General features: G+C 40.0%; 1 protein-coding gene across 11 annotated transcripts in view; it reads left to right on the plus strand.

The window, feature by feature from the left end:
* The window catches only part of Frmd5 (FERM domain containing 5), a 332,781-nt gene that overhangs the window by 248,587 nt on the left and 66,927 nt on the right, over positions 1 to 17,267 (plus strand). The window lies entirely within an intron of this gene.

Here is a 17,267-nt window from a genome sequence, read left to right on the forward strand (position 1 = left end):
CATTAGTTTGAAAGTGAATCTATGCTAAGTATGATTAAATCATATTCAAATTAGTAAAATGCTAAGTACGAGCCTGCCCTTATTTTTATTCAGTTTGGTAAGTATAGCTGTCAGAGGTTTTCTAAATTGTTCTTTTTTGCACATATTCATGACTAAGTTGGTCAACTTTTCATCGCTGTGACAATAGACTTAACATAAATAGCTTCCAGGGCAAAACCATCATGGCAGAGGGGATGACAGAAGAAAGCTACTTATTTTATGGCATCCAGGAAGTAGAGAGAAAGCCAGCGAGAAAGGGGCCAAGGACAGGATATAGTTCCCAAGGTAATGACCCCATGATCCACTCCCTTCAGCTAGACACTACCTCCTAAGCTATGATCCCATCAATAGATTAATCCACAGATGGAATTAGAGCCCCATGGTCCAGTCATTTCTCCAGACCCTGCCTCTGAACCTAACTTCATTGGAGATTTAATCTTTAATATGCGATATTGGAAAACATCTCCTATTCAAATCATAATGGTTCTTAGCCCTACATCTTTGACTTACTCATGGACAACTTCCCACCAACATCAACCCCAACTGAACCCTCAATTATCCATGTGAAATTCCAAAAAGACTTTGGTTCTCTTGGACCAGCAAGGACTATGTGTTAGGAAACGGGTCTCTGAAGTTGCTAACTTAGTCTTGATGATAATTAGAGATGATCCACTAAAAACATACAATTTATGAAGAATAATTTTTCTTGTATTCCCTCAGAGATGAATTGATCATGAAATGTATTAAGAAGTTGTATCTGAGGGGCAAGGGATTTAGCTCAGCAGCATAAACACCTTCCTGGCAAGCGTGAGATAGCAAATTCAATTTTGGTACCAAATAAATAAATAAAAATAAATTTTAAAAAAAAGTTGTATCCTAAACACTAACTTCATTCAGGTTTGATGATACACACACGCACACACATAAAATGAAAAATGATCCTTTTCACAAAGTAGATACCTTTCATCAATTTCTCCATAAAACCACATATAACCAACAAACTTTCAGGTATTCACTAGAAACTTCACAAGATCAACAAGAAATCCTGCATGATAACCGAATCTCCATTGGTTTTCTTTTTTTGGTCAAATGCTAAGTATTTTTAGGTTTATGATGATAACTTTAAGCCTCAGAGAGCAGTTGACTTGCCTTTGATCTAATGATACTGAGCAGCTGCCACAGCTTGTTTCACATCCGCAGGAGAAGACTATCCCTGAGAGGGGACACATAACCCGTTCACGTCTCTTTCAAGGTGTCCCTTTGGGCACCATGGCAGGAAATGACTTTCCAAGGGTACAGAGAGATCTGTGTTTGGCATTCTGATTATCCCCTTGTGCATAATGGAGAGATGGTGTTAAAGAGTTGAGACTTTGAGAAAAAATTTTGTTTTGCTTTAGCAAAATACACCAAAGCAAATTAACATATTCATTAATATGCTTATTTCTTTTAAGTTCCAGAACCAAAGGGGACGTTATTTGTAATGGAGAATATAGAAATAGGAGGTATAGTTCTTTTAGATATAATAATTATGCTAGCTTCAATTTTCTGATTACTTACTATATGAAATACGTAATATTTACCACATAGAGACAATAAATAGCTGTTAAATGGAGAGTGTTAGGTGCTGTACTAAGCATTTTTATCCTTAGGTGAAGTAACTTGTCTAATGTCATACAGCTAGTAACCAAACAGCCATGAGTATATACCAACCATATTCAAAGTCTGCATATCGCCATTAAGCTCATGGTCTCTTTTTAATCTCTTCAGATTGTGACATTTCAGACTGTTTCACTGCCATTACCATATTCTCCTTGTGAGACTGACTCAGCTATAAGTTTGATTGATCCAGGTGTTGTCCTAGAGATACATCATTTTATCCAGGAAATAGTCTCTCATTATTCCTGTGGGAATCTTGGATTATATCATTCCCAAAAAGCCTTCCCCGAATATTTGTCATTTTCCCAGAGACTCTTTTGTCCCCAGTTTCCTTTTTATTTATTTGTTATTTTGGAATTATTCCTTCTCCAAATTTATGGTTAACCTTTTATTTTAGTTTAGTCAACATTTTGGAATGTAGTTTTAGAACTGTGGAAACCCTCATTAAGCTCACTCTCAGTCAGTTTGTCCAGTCCTCCCAACACTGCACCCTTGCATGATGAAGTCACTGTCTCTCTCAAGATACATGCTCAGTGTGATCAAGACTGCCTGGCAGAATATGTGAGAGACAGGACCGTGTGGCAGGGAGAGTGGCTGCTTCGCCAGCATTTGTGTAGCACCCGGTGTGATCGAGGCATGTTGCCAAGGCATGGGTAGGTAAACAGTGAGTGGAACGCAGCCCTGGGGCCTTAGAAACATACTTTGAAAGGCTGTGAGAGAATGAGCCAACTATAGAAATATTTTTTTTTAAAAAGTGGGCATCCTCTGGGAGGAGGAGGCAGGGAGATAAGTTGGAGTCCAGCCTGGGCAGTTTAGCAACTTAGTGAGATCTTCCTAAATTTTTATTTTATTTTATTTTACTTTATTTATTTTTTGTCTTTTTGAGACAGGGTCTTACTAAGCAGTTCAGGCTGGCCTTGAGCTCACTTTGTAGCCCAGGCTGGTCTCGAACTCTCCTCCTGCCTCAGCCTCCTGAGTGGTGGGATGACAGGCATGCTCTGCCATGCCCAGCTTTTCTCAAAATTAAAAAGGGTTGGGCTCAGTGCAAAGGCCTTTGTCCCCAAAAGCAAAGCGTAGGGAGAGTTTAATGCTTTGAGCACCTAGAGGAAGGTAAGATGGCTGTTTGGAAGGAAATAGAAAAGTAGCCTGAGTAATATAGAAACACAGACTCCATCACAAAAAAATGAAACACACCTGATATGCATAGCTATAATCCTGGCACCTTGGGAGGCTGAACCAAAAAGATCATAATAAACTCGAGTGCCACACAGGCATTAGTGAGACTCTGTCTCAAACTGAAAAGTAAAGGGGCCTGTGGTAGCCCAATGGTAGAGTACCCTTGAGTTTAATCCCCAGGCTCCACCCCACAAAAAAAAAAAACCTGACAAAGAAAGGCCAACTTCCTCTTATGCCTCACAGGCTTTTTAAAGGGCATGGAGTATTCCTCTTGTCTTGTTAGACAAGGCTGTTTCTTCAAGTCAAGAGAAGTAGATGTGGCAAGTGCCAAGTTGTGTAGAAAGAATTGCTACAGAAATGCTAAGCAAAATGTCATAGTAGTTGCTCAGATGGAGCAAACCAGGATGAGTCAGCCTCCTTTCCCCTACATACATCGTCACCTACACATTTTGGGGGTGGGTATGAGGTGAGTAAAAAGCAAACCCGTTTACCTTTGCTGAATCATTCTTATGCCTTCTCATCTGACCTTGGCCTCCCAAATCTCACTTTGTCCTCTCATTCACCCATATATTAGGGGTACGAAAGCACACAGAAGCAACTAAATAATTTGGGACTGTAAATACAACCTTTGAGTCACTGCCTCGTGATGCCTCAGTGGGCTGGGGACAGTATCGAGGACAGCGCTGGGGGTGCCCAGCTGCTCTGGCCTCAACCTTCTGCAGGCATTGCTTCTAGGGTAAGCTTACCAGCAGAGATGTCAGTCCCAGAAGAACACCCTGGCTCAGTCTGCACAGCTGCGTGCCAGTCCCCTGGGGCAGCGCTGAGCAGGATGGGACTAGAGGTGCACAGACAGAATGGCCTGGGTTGATATTGCACTGAATCTCAGCGCTGACAAGACTTGCCTGAGTAGCTGTATCCACTCTCATGGGGCTCAGCTCTCCCAGTTTCTTCTGTAATGATTATTCCACCCAGGCTGCACAAAGCTTTTTCATAGAACAAGTCCTCAGGTAAACATCAGGAAGCCTAGAAGCTGGCCTCATCCGTGTAACAAGCTTGGAGTTATTTTTTTTCTTCAGTTGTAAAATAGGAAAAGTACTTGTCTTTCTTGCCTCTGTGTTTTACGTCTGAGGCTATAAAATCACACAAGTGCTGAGAATCCCTCCTGAAAGGTTAAGATGTACTAAGCATTATTATTAGATTGTTACTATCAACAAACCTAAGTGAAAATAACACCACAGACAAGGTAACAAATGAAAGGTACTATGTGGAAACTTGCTAAGTGTTCTTTATGTTTACACACAAGCGTAAATTATAGCAAAGGTGCGAGCTAATTGTTGTTGTGGGAACCAGTTGTGACGGGCAGTGCAGAAAACTGCAAAGGATCCACAGACTAAGTGAACAGGGGGTCTCTGGAAGCTGACCACGCAGAAGGAGGGCAGCAGGGCAAGAGCAGATTCTCCACATGAGCTTTCCTGGTGCCGCCCCACAAAATCTGCCTCTCACCGCTGATCATCTGGTTGCGGAAGAGAAGTGGCGCTTCCTCCTTAATTCTGTCCCTTCCCCTGCCCATCAAATGTCAGGACATGCCTGAGAGAAGACAGCTTAGTTCACTCTGTTGCAGTAACAGAATGGCCGAGCCTGGTGATTTATGAAGAAGACTTACTTTAGCTCTTAGTTCCACACGCGGTGGAAAAGAAAAAGGGGAAGTGGGTTTTTATTGGAAGGAGCGTATTTTACCAGAGAAAGACCAAGGGTGGTTGACCTGCCTCGATGTACATTGTAGCAGGAAATCCCAGAACGCAGACATTAAAGGCTCGGTGGTGCAGATTTTTGCAGCTCTGCTTTCCTGGGAAAGCTCTAAGAGCTCTTCAGCAGGTTCTCAGATTGTGCTGCCCTATCTTCCCAATCAATAAGCCTGGAGGGGACATCCGTGGGCTGGGATCTTGGATTTCATAGCCCTCAGAACACCTCTAAGGGAAAACAGAAAGGTTTTCCCTTTCACAGGCTAAAACAAAATTTCCAGTAAAGAAGTCATTTTTAGGGCCGGGGATTTAGCTGAGCGGTTCAAGCACTTGCTTGGTAAATGCAAGATCATGAGTTCAATTCCTGATACCAAAAGAAAAAAGTCATTTTTAGGGAACCACAGGACAAACTCTCAGTGGAACTGGTACCCAGGAGGAGGGCAAATGCCCATCTTCGTAGTTCCGGGTGACATCTTAAGACCAAATTTAACCTTTCTCAGCTGTGCCTGTTTTTTATTCTGCTTTCTCATGACCTACAGTTTTCCTCAAGGAACTAAACAAAGTATTTTAATATCCTCTTCATTTTCTGCTTGCTTCCTTTTCTGGATTGTCCTAGGATTCCAGCAAAGCCATCTTCTGCAGCCTCTGACTGAGCACAGCTGCACATGAGCCACACATGACCCTTAGCCACCCCAGCTAAAGAAAGCCCAGTTCATTCGATCCCCGGTACCGATAAAAATGAAAAAGACAAAAAAAAAAAAAAAAGAAAGAAAGAAAGCCCAATTCAGAAGCTACAGACTCCCTTTCTTTTCACATAACATTTCTCAAGAAATTTCAGCCAGGTATAGTGACACACACCTGTAATCCCAGCACTTTGGAGGCTGAGGCAGGAGGATCACTGCAAGTTCATAGCCAATCTGGACTACAAAATGAATTCAAGGCCAGCCTGAACTGCATAGTGAAATCCTGACTCCACAAAGAAAAGAGGAAGGAAGAGAGAGAGAGATCTCAGTACTCATCCCTGAGGGAAAGTCTGCAGTATTAAAGCCTCAGTCACCCAGCTTGCCCTCTGCTGCATGATGGCCCCACTTCCAAACTATCCAAAAGACAGCAGTACACTGAGAGTCTGCTGGGGCATTATTGGTTTGCAGTACCTGATTAGATTTCATTCCCTCTTTGTTGGTAGAGTTATATAGTATAGTTATGTAAGTACTGCTGTGACACTGCGTGGAATCTCACTGGAGCTGTTTAAGAAACAATTAAGTTGTGGTAAAGAATATTTATTTGATTTCTGTTGACTATAATCCATATAACAGAATAGTGGCCTGAGCATAAATGCAGGTGTTGATATAACATTTAATGCATCATTTGCTTATGTGAACCATGAGAAAAAGTCTGCATGGGGCAGCTCCAGGTTTTCCCACCTGGTGAGGAAGTTGCTCACTGTGCTGAGCAGATTGCTATTTGATTTTCACCTTTCTTGGCAAAGCCACTTGGCCAGCTTGCATGAGATGCTTCATAGAAGTTTAACCCCATGGCATCTCTGAAACAGCACAGATGCATGCACAGGCTCCTGCCCAAAACAGTGTGCCCCACGGGCTTCAGTTTGGCATCATCTTCTAGGTAACTTGGGCAAGAGAACTGGCCAGAGTAGAATTTGACCTAGATTACTATTCCTTTATTTCCAAAGAGGCAGAGGGGTGTCATTGTGTTTTATAAGGTGGTTTTGATTGATGGCATGTGAATTGTCCCTTCACCTATACTGAATGTCACTCACCACAGCAGATAGGAGCCATTCTAAATAGTTGACTGAGAGGGCATCCTAGTACAGTAGTCAAAAGTGTTGAGGGGCAATAGCATTTCGTACATTTATACCTTGTGCCTTAGTTATTTTCTTCATTGCTTGGACACAATACCCAGCACCCACAAATTAATGGAAGAATGGTTTGTTATGGCCCACAGTTTCTAGAGGTTTCAGTCCATAGTCAGCTGCCTCCAAGGGAGAGCACCCTGGCAGAGGAGGCTTGCTTATTGCATGCCTGTCAGGCAGCAGCGAGAGGGGTCAAAGGAGGAGAGAGGGAGACAGGCCTTTCCAGCCTCACTAACAGTGACCCCCTCCTCCAACCAGGCCTTGCCTCCCCATGTCTCATTCAGTTATAAACTCATTAGTGAACTAATCCACTGGTGATTATTGCAGCCCCCATGAATCAGTCATCCAAAAACCCAACCTATGAGCACATGAGGCTTTTCGGGGACATATAGGCATAAACCGTAACACCATGCTTTCACACACACCACCTTCTCTCGTGTTCGGAGGACTCTAATCTCTTTTTAAATAATCTGAGCACAAACTGCTTACCAGGTGACATTTAAGAGTACCATCAATTGTTTAGTCTATAAAGTGTTTGTCATTTTATAAAAAAAATTACACCATAAAACATTTAGTAAGAGAATACCCCTCTAACTTGAGCACCTTAATATACTGATAATACCAGTTGGACTTATTTCCTATGTTCTTTTTTTCTTTTACATTGTTGTATTTAATCATAATGCCACCACTTTTTTGTATAACCAAATATATAATTTATTTTTGGAAAGAATTAAAACTAAGGTTTTTCTAATAAAGGGGAGAATTCACATTACTAGATCATATCCTGGTTACATGTTAATTACTACATTCTGTCCAATGTGGTATGTTTCACATGTAAATAATAACAATATGAATAATTAACATTTGTGATATTAAAATCCCAATCACTCACCAAGTTGTAAATCCATATATGTTGAAATAAATGCCAAAATAAGCATAGTTTTCATGCACAAAACTCAGACTGCACAGGAAGTACTTCAAAGAATCAACAACTGGGATCTCATCTTATTAAAGTTTTTGCACCTCAAAAGAAATCACCAACAGAGTGAAAATACAACCTACAAAATGGGGGGAAAATTTTAGCCCACTGTCCGTCAGATAAAGGACTTTTATCTAGAACATAAAGAACTGGAAGAAATCAGGCCCCCCAATTCAAACATCCAATCCAAAAATGGACATCTGAGATGAATACATACTTCTCAGATCAAGAAATACAAATGGCAAACATATGAAAAAATGTTCAATATCAGTGGTCATTCAAGAAATGCAAACTAAAACAACACAGATTCCATCTCACTGCAGAAAGAATGGCTGCTATGAAGAAGTCAACCAACAACAAATGCTGGCAGGGCTGCGGGAAAAAAGGAGCTTTTCTCCACTATTTGTGGCAGTGTAGACTGGTGCAACCACTGTGGAAATCAGTGTGGAGATCCCTCACAAAACCAGAACTGGAGGTCCCATTTCTGAACATTTTCCCGGAAGAATTGAAAACATCGTGCCACGGCAATATATGCACACTCATGTTTATAGCAGCACATTTTGTAATACCTAAATCTTGGAAACAGCTAAAATGCCAACCAGCCACAGAATGGATACTTTATACAATGGAGCACTACTCAGCTATAAAAAAGGATAAGTTCAAGGCTTTTATAGGTAAATGGATGCAACTAGAAACCATACTCATAAATGAAATGAATCACATATGTAAATATTGTATTGCCTCCTTAGCGTAAAAAACTGAAAAAGTAAATAGGATCCAAAATGTGCAATAGGTATTGTGAAAGTGCAAAGGGAAGAAACTGCTCAAAAGGAAAGAATAACAGAAATGGAAAGGAGAAAAGAAGAGGAAACTATATAATTATATATATTATATGTGCGTGTATATATATTATATATATATAATACATACACACACATATGTATAACAAGATAATTATACTACTAATCCCTGTTCATCAAAAAATGGTTTATACTTTGATTGTTTGATCATGTTTTCATTCCTAAATCGTGTAATCTGAGCAACTACTCTGAAAATAACAATATGCAATATATTAACCATTGTTAATCTCCTATTATGTTGTTTTGAAATTCTCCATCATTTTTGTTCTTTTTCCATTTTAAAATTAAAAATAAAATAAAAATTATACATTAGTAAAAATGTGACATTACCACTAGTTTCCACTTAATTTCTTCATAATGTGGCTGTCTGGTGTTACATTAGTGAAGATACTTCCTACAAACACATGGCTACCCCAGAGATTATGGTGGGTCACTTTATAGCAGCTGAGGTCATCAACAGAGAATCCTAAATATTGGTAACATTCATGTTTCAAAAGAGTATAGTTTGTATATGAAAACTGTGACATCAGATAATGGATCAATAAAGTCATCTCAGTAGCCTTCTGCTTGAAAAACATAAATTGACAACTCTTTTAACTAAAGAGTAAAATCCTGGGAGATAAGAAGCCAGTCTGGCCCTGTTACAGAGCACATTGGCCATTTCCATGGAGAAAGCAGATGCCTTCATCTTTTTTATAAAGCAGTTTGAAAGCTTCAGCCTGAGGATGGGTGAATTTGGAGGATGCCACCAGCTTTTAAAGTATTTTTCCTCATAGGTCTTCTGACTGCTCCACCTGAGTTTTATCTGACATTAAGTCATGACTAAAGGAAAGAATCCAAGATTAATCTACTTCTGTTTATACAAAAGCCTGTGTACCCTTGTTTTAAAATTCAAGCCAGACAACTGAACATAGATATCTTGTGCTGTAGTGAATGATTTGGGGATGGAAATGTGCAGTGTGTGTACCATTTGTTGTCCTCTGATTGACATGTTTAGAAATTTTTAGGTTCTTTTCTTTTTCACCTCAAAATAAAATGGATTTGGAAAAAGAAAAAATTACTTTTTCTGTAAGGGAAGTACTGAACTCTTTAACACCCAGGCTCACTCTGGTTTTTAAAATAGCTAAACAAACAGCTAGAGTGAGCCATCTGAGAAACTAGAGATTTCTGTCACTGGTAAGGTTGTCATGTCTGTGTCCTGCCATTGAAATTTTCTTCATTTTAGGATGACAGATCCCAACCTAAGACCACGCCTGGGGACTTGTATCTATCTAATGGTGATGTCAGGACCTCCAAATATGATATAAGAGAATTGTAACTTCTAACCTGCTAAATGTCTGACGAGCTGAGTTTGTGTTCCCCCAACATCAAAGAATGAATTCTAAGAAACAACAAAAGAGTAGAAAACATTTATTGAAGGGGAGAGATACAGCTCCTGAGAGGCAGGAGGGGGCCCAGGTAGGATGCCAGGGACCCCACTTCTCAAGGAAGTTTTATAGAGCACAACCACCTGGGTACAAGATTGGTTACAGCTATGATAAACCAATTAGATTGGAAGTATATTTGCTTAGGTAATATTGATCCAATGGGGAAACAAGTCATGTAGCAAGTATTCATGGAAAGAACAAAGAACTTTTCAGGAAGGGATGAGTCCAAGGGTCTTGGTTACCCACCAAGGTGACTCTTGTCATTAGACCAGATGTTATCACTGATCTTAGGCCTGGTCATTCCATCTTCACCTTGAGGCCTCCAACAGATACATCTCATCTCCAGCCACAGTTATAAGGAGTTTTCATCTTTTCCTTGACTCTCTCAAGGACTCAGCCCTATTTGACTGCCTATATTTCTACCTCACTGAGCTATCTATAATAATAGCATTTGACCTCTGCCTGTGTCATTTAGGAACCACAGGTGAAAATGAGGGTCAGAGATGCTCAGCTGATAGCTCTCTCAGTGTCTGCCCAAAAGAATGGCTCTGTGTGTGTGTGTGTGTGTGTGTGTGTGTATGCGCATGCATATGTATACTGAGAAAATACTACAGAATCATCATCCTCAAGGATCTCTCAACAACATTCACCCTAGTGTGGTCTAAGCATGTATATTAATCTGTGTGAATACATGTTTTCAGGTGTGAACCCAATTTCCTACCCAGACTAGGATTTGTTCCCCTTTTTCTTCAAGAAATGGCAGTGGGTTTAGGGTTTCATTGAAGGAAATGCATGTCCCTCCTTTGTCCTTTTCCCCCTCCTGCATTCCTCCAACCAGCTCCCTTCTAGAAGCACTTTGAGCATACGTGACCTTCTAGTTGAGTTTCTGACAAAAGAAAGCTGAGACTCCTAAGTTAAGAGCCTGCATTTGTAACCAGTCCCTGCTCAGACACCTAGCTTTCCTGCACACCAGGAAGGAAGTAGTTGGAGAAATCGAGGCACATTTTCATTGAGCAGCTCATCCAACATGATGACAATACAAATTCCAAAGTTTCTGGCCTCCTGCCAAGTGCTCTTCCCGAACAGTGGAGTCTCAATGCAACATACATATGGCTTCTTTCCTCTTACATCCTTCTTTTTTTTTTTTTTTTTTTTTTTTTAAGTTAGCAGAGCTCCCTGAAGTGCATTTACTCTCTGAACATACATGGCAGGATATAATAGATCACTTTTGTCTGTAATAGATGCCTTGTGTTCAAGGCATTTTCCTGAGTATTGTGATTTTCAATTTAGGACTCCTAATACATGATTAATGTGTATGTTTAAATAGTCATTGCATAATCGACCTGCTTCACCTTAGCAACCCAAGTGTGAGTACACAAAGCAGACTTACAGAAAACACCATCAGCATATGCAGAGTGATCCAGCCACTCTAGTGTTGTACAAGATTTGAACATTCCAAGAATCATATGTTGTCTATCTAGTCCTACAGTTTTCACTGTTCTGCTATGACTTTTAGAGGACAAATTCCAGAACCACTTGTTTAAGCCAGTATTTTTTAGTATCTATGAGGCAAGGCCCCCTGTGGGAAGTAAGCCTTACCTGCAGAAAATTACAGACTGATAGAATACAGAATAGTTTTGGGTAATTATATCAGAGTAGAAAGTTAGGAGGTCTTAAGACTGACACAGGAAAAGGAGAGAAAGCCCTTCTCCTTTGAAGGAGGCTCACATGGACAGTGTGTGTAGATGGATGTGAATGGGCTGGGGGGAGGAGGAGAAGCTGGGGGTTGTGCAGGCCTTTCAGTCATCCACACAGACCACAAGGTAGAAGGCATGCGTTGTGAGCCTTGCTGAAGTCTTTCGCTTTGGACTTTGCCTACAAATCAGCAGAGCCCCCTATCCTACTTGTTTATTTTACCCTGTATGGCTGTAAAGTAGAAGTGTCCCCTGAAAAGTTTCCCAAATTCTAGATTCTAATTCACAAAAAAATGTGATTTGACCTACTGAGCTGTGGACAGATGGCAGACAGGAAGGAGGTGAAGATCGCTGACTCTGAACATTTTGGTCATTTTCATTTATGTCATTTGCAACCCTTCCAAATCCTTAGAAGATTTGCATGTGACTCATAGAATCTGAGCCTTTTAAGTGGGTCATGCTTGAAAAATGGATGACACTCTCGCTCTGACAGATGTTACTCAGGGAACAGTACAGTCCTGTCCTTTCCTGAGAATTCTTAGAACTGGTGACATATAAATAGAGCCTGAAAAAAATGTGAACTTAGCTTGAAGACATCTCATATACAGGGAGAATAGTGGTATCTGTATGCATTTATAGATGCTACAGCTTCTGTATGGAAACTCTTTTAGAAGTTGGGCTGATAACCCAATCAAAAAGTGGGCATGTGAAATGAATAGACACTTCATAGAAAAAGTACAATGGCCAATAAATACATGAAGAACTGGCTGTTAGAGAAATGTAAATTAAAATGACAGTGAGAGGCCTCTCTGCTATCCCAGGAACCTTGGTGAGCTGCACAGGAAGGGAGAAACCTCACCCATTGTCTTTCTGCCATCCTGGAACCTCAGCCTGGAGGAATCCACATTCCTGGCCCATTCCACTGCATCATGAGACAGGCAGCCAGCATAGAAGCACCCAGGACTTGGAACCAACTCATCCAGATGAACCTAAAGTAAATCCACTCTAACAAGAGGAAACGTTTCACATACAAACCCCTAATTTATGACTGGTTCTGTTATATAACTATATTCTTTGCTCCCATAGTCTAAAGCACAAAATCAATAGTTACCACAGTTTGTCAATTTCTAAATTGTGCTTGATGCTACCATTATTGCTAATTACAATTAGCAATAAGTAATGACAACCATAATGAAAGAATTGCTGAGCATCTCTAAAGAAGACACAGATTAGAAAAAAAATAGAGAACTATAGGAAAATGATGGAAACCTTGAATAAACAATATAGGAAAGAGAAAGAATGAAACAGATTCAGAGAGGTATCCAGGAAATTAAAAATTCCATTGAAACCTGACAAAACTGCTTGACCAAAATTGAAGATAGACTTTCAAACCTTGAAGACAGGACCATAGTTTGTGATCGAGAAAGAAAAGGTATCTTAAAAATAACAAGGAAATAACAATTCAACAACTGCAAGATGATACAGAGAAAAACAATATAAGATTGATAGGCAACAATAAAAAGCAGGAGTCAATACAAATGGCATAAAAGACTATTTACAGAAGCTATAGCAGAAAATTTCCCAATCATGGGAAAAGAATCTGACATACAGATAAGTGAGGCATATAGAACTCCAACCACGCATAACTGAAATATATCTACACATTCTTCTCAGCTGCACAGAGGACATTCTCTAAAATAGACCATCTGCTAGCTCATAGAACATGCTTAAGTAAATGTAAAGGAATTCAAATTCTCCCAAACATATTATGTGACCGTAGTACAATAAAATTGGAAATTAATGACAAAATAAAATGCAAAACTCTATAAACGCATGGAAATGAAATAACACCTTCCTGAAAAAAGGGTAACAGATTAAAGAAGAAATTAAGCAATATCTACAATTCATTGGGATTTAGCTCAGCAGCAAAGTGCCTGCCTGGCAAGCACAAAATCCTGAGTTTGATCACTGGTACAAAAAAAAAAAAAGCCTTCAGGTGTCCTGGGAAACAAACAATGTCTAAAATCCAACAAAAGTGCAACTACAACTTACAGGAACCTGTGGAACACAATGAAAGCAGTCCTCAGAGAGAAACTTATAGTGGTGAATTCTCACATCAGGAAAATGGAATCAGCACAGCTACTGGAAAAAGAAGAGCAAGTCAAGCCCAAAGAAGGGAGCAAATTATAAAGATCAGAACAGAAATTAATGCAATTGAGACTAAGAAACAATACAAAGAATGAGTTGGTTCTTTGAAAGAATAAATAAAATTAATATACTGCTAGCCAACTTTATCATAAAAGGAAAGAAAACACTCAAATGCATGCAATAAGGAATGACAAGGATGAAACCACCACAGATGCTGTGGAAACTCAGAAGATCATCAATACTGACTTTCAAAATCTTTATTCTCATAGGATGCAAAATACCACGTCTCCACCCAAGGGTGGCCCTGTCATCAGGCCACTTGTCAGTTTTTGCTAACATCAAGGAGAAAACTAAAGTACCAGAGGAATGTGAATGTAGTACCGGGTTTGAGCTGTCGTCAGTTTGTATGTGTCTCGGCCGTCCCTGCCTCAGTGCTAAGTGAAACTGAGTTTATGAAGCTCGAAGCTTTCCCAGGACGTTGTGCTGTCGGTCTGCCCTAATGTGCAGCTGTGCCTTCTTCCCGCGTCACATTTCTCCTTTGCTTTTCTGACTGCTACCCCTGCTGCCCATGGTGCAAATTACCCATGTCCCTGCTGCCTTCCCCCTCTCCCATCTTCTTTGCCCGTGCTTCTGTTTCTTGTGTCTTCCTATTCCTTGAAATTTCTGTAAAACAAGGAATCATAAAAAACCATCATTTAAAAACCAAATTTAGAATTTCAAGTGGATTTTCTTTTGTAAATTGCTTTTTCTAAAACCACACCAAAATAATATACACTATTTTACTGTCAATTTTTTCCTAAGTTAAGATTGTTAGCATGAAATTAAGTTTCTAAGCATGTGACGTTTAAGACCTAGTATAAATGGAAATTTTTTTATGCAGCTCTTTGTATTCTACCAAAAGTACGTTTCCTAATATTCTCCACAATTATTCTCACACCCAAGGTAAACAGCCAGCACCGCCCCTGTATAATGGCTGGCTAAAAGTGACCCATTCAAAACATGCCAGAAAATCTAGATTTTAAAGGCTTTCATTCAACAAAATAGAAGTTATTTTAATACCAGTGTTTACTAAATTCTATTCAAGTGATAACGTTAAAAGTAGTTCCTTTTAGACCAGTTCACCGAAAATAAGATATTTGGGGATCGAAAATCTTGTACCTTTTTAAGCTTTTGTGTAAACCGAGAGAAGTAGTTTATTATTTGAACAGTGTTACCCAGTTAACTAAAGTGGCCTACAAGACTTCCAAAGTATCTGCTATAAATAACTTTATTAAATAAATTAACCAAATCATCGAGATTGTGTCTGTCTTTAAAAATAAGCTTGGAGTGTTTAACAACAGAGAGGCGGCAGTGAGACCACCTTACAGAGAGAAGAGGAATGAGATGGAGTCCAAGTCTACCTGCTCCAGCTGTCAGAATTCTGCCTTTAAACCCATTCCCACCCACCCCCAGAACTTCCCTCCCAGACACAACCCAGCCCTTGCCCTCAGGACTCTCAGACATAGTTCTCATGTTTCATAATGCAACTTTCATTGATAGCCCAGAGGCTGTTTGTTGAGTGGAAAGAGAATGAACAAGGACTCTGATCCTGAGCTGCTTCACATTAAAAAGGGAGAGCATTAAAAATATGTCTGTAAATCGAGTGTTTGGCACGTAGAACTCAGACTTTGCCATCCTGAGACATACTCCTTCCCTTCCTGTGTTATTTTAGTCAAATGCACTCAGACACGTGGTCCAGAGCACTATGAGGAAGGAGAAACTATAGCAGGGCTAGTCAGTGAATCAGCTAGTCCTTGTGATGAGCAGAGATGGATACAGCTACATATATGGAACCGTCTTTAAAACGCAGGAGAGCAGAAAGGCTGGACGGGACTGGAAGAGGAAGATAGCAGGTGGCAGAAGTACGACTTTGGGAAAGATCTAAGGATGTGGCAGGAAGGTTTGCTTCCTGTCTACAGAGTTTACCTATGTCCACATCCTAAGAAATCACCCCAGAGGTGTGTCATGTTTCAGCAATGCAGAGATGGCAGCCTCCAGTGGGATGTCTAAATGTTGCACAAGACTTGGTATAACATTAGGTACCTAGCACCCACTACCATTCATAATAATATTCTAATGTAAAAGGTAAAAGTAATTGAGGCTTTCTCAGCACGTTAAATCAGTCTCCCACTACTTACAGTTGACTATGACGTTGGCTTTGGGTTTAATACTTTCTAACTCTGTATAGTCAAAAAAATTTTTTTTAATTTTTAAAATGACACCCTAATTTTTAAGAAACTTTTAAAGAATGCATGCTTCCTTCTATATACACTACTTCCTGTTGAACCAGCTCTTCCACAATAACTAAAAATGCTGGGCACAATCTAAAAAGCACCCTCAGAACACCACTGAGGTGTGATAAAAAGCAGAAATTGAAGTAGGGTCTACTTCTGGAAGAAAGAAGTCACACCAACTGAGCATCCCAGTCATTTCTGACTTTCAGCTTGAGGGTATGTCCTAGGGCTATCATACAGACAGTTAAAACTTACAGAAATCTAGCTTCTGTCAGAACCACAGAAGCTAGAATTTAGAATAACCACAGCAGCTGAAAAGCGACAAGGAAGGCTCTAGAAATGAGAGAAGCAGACAGCCCCAAATTCCAGCATAAATTTTGCCCAAATCTCCAACTGACCCTTTAAATATCTGTATTTAAAACAGACACCCAGCTAAGCATAAAAGAACTGAGACTTGGAAATAATGTTTATATTTTTCCAGATAACACTTCATTATAAAAATGATTAATTAATTTGGAAAATATTATTTTCAAAAGTACTTAGGACTTTGTCCACCAGTAACCCTCCAGAGTTCCCATCTGTGGGTGTGATAGCATCATTTCAGACTAGTTTATTGAATGCCTTCTAGATGCAAGCTGTGTGGTGAGGAATTTAAATATCACTGGAAGACTAACCCATACATGTATGAAACCATTAACACAAGGCCACACTGAGTGGCAAAATGATCTCTATATATACTCTGCTCTGAAATAAAAGACTGTGTCACTGGATCAGTACCATTTGTTGAAGGCTGGCTATAACTATGATGAGTAAAGACAGAAGAAAATATTGGAAGCAGAGGAAACATCCAGGCCAAAGACAAGAGGGGAAATAGATTATTTGGAGAATATTAAAAAGTCAGATTTGACTAAAGTAATGAGTATGTGTCCCCTTGGGAGCAGGAAGGGAAGTAACCAATGGTAAATGACACTGAAAAAATAAGGGCATGATTAATTATGGGGAGCCCCAAGTGTAATATAAAAAGTCTGTATTTGTGAGTAGAAAGAGAAACCGGTGGACATATTTGGTAAGTGGAGATTTCATGATCAAAGCAGGACTCTTTCCCTGAAGAGAGGATATATTTGTTTTCTAGGGCTTATGTAAAAAGTAATCAAAGACTAAATGGCTCAAAACAAGAAAATATATTCTCTCACAGTTCTAGAGGCTGGGCATTTGAGATGTCAGCAGAACTGTTCTTCCTCTGGGCTCCAGGGAGAGATTCTTCCTTGCCTCTCTCTCCCTGGCTCCTGGTGGCTTCTGGTGGGTGTCAGTGGCCCTTGGCATTCCTTAGCTTATGACTGCAGTCTCTGTTTTTGTCTTCGTATTGCTGTGATCTTTCTCTGTTTGTCTCAACATGGCCCTTC

The sequence above is a fragment of the Cavia porcellus genome, unplaced genomic scaffold, assembly GCF_034190915.1.
Source record: "Cavia porcellus strain 051 isolate PalLab524CR breed Dunkin Hartley unplaced genomic scaffold, mCavPor4.1 scaffold_6, whole genome shotgun sequence".
In the NCBI taxonomy this organism is placed as follows: domain Eukaryota; kingdom Metazoa; phylum Chordata; class Mammalia; order Rodentia; family Caviidae; genus Cavia; species Cavia porcellus.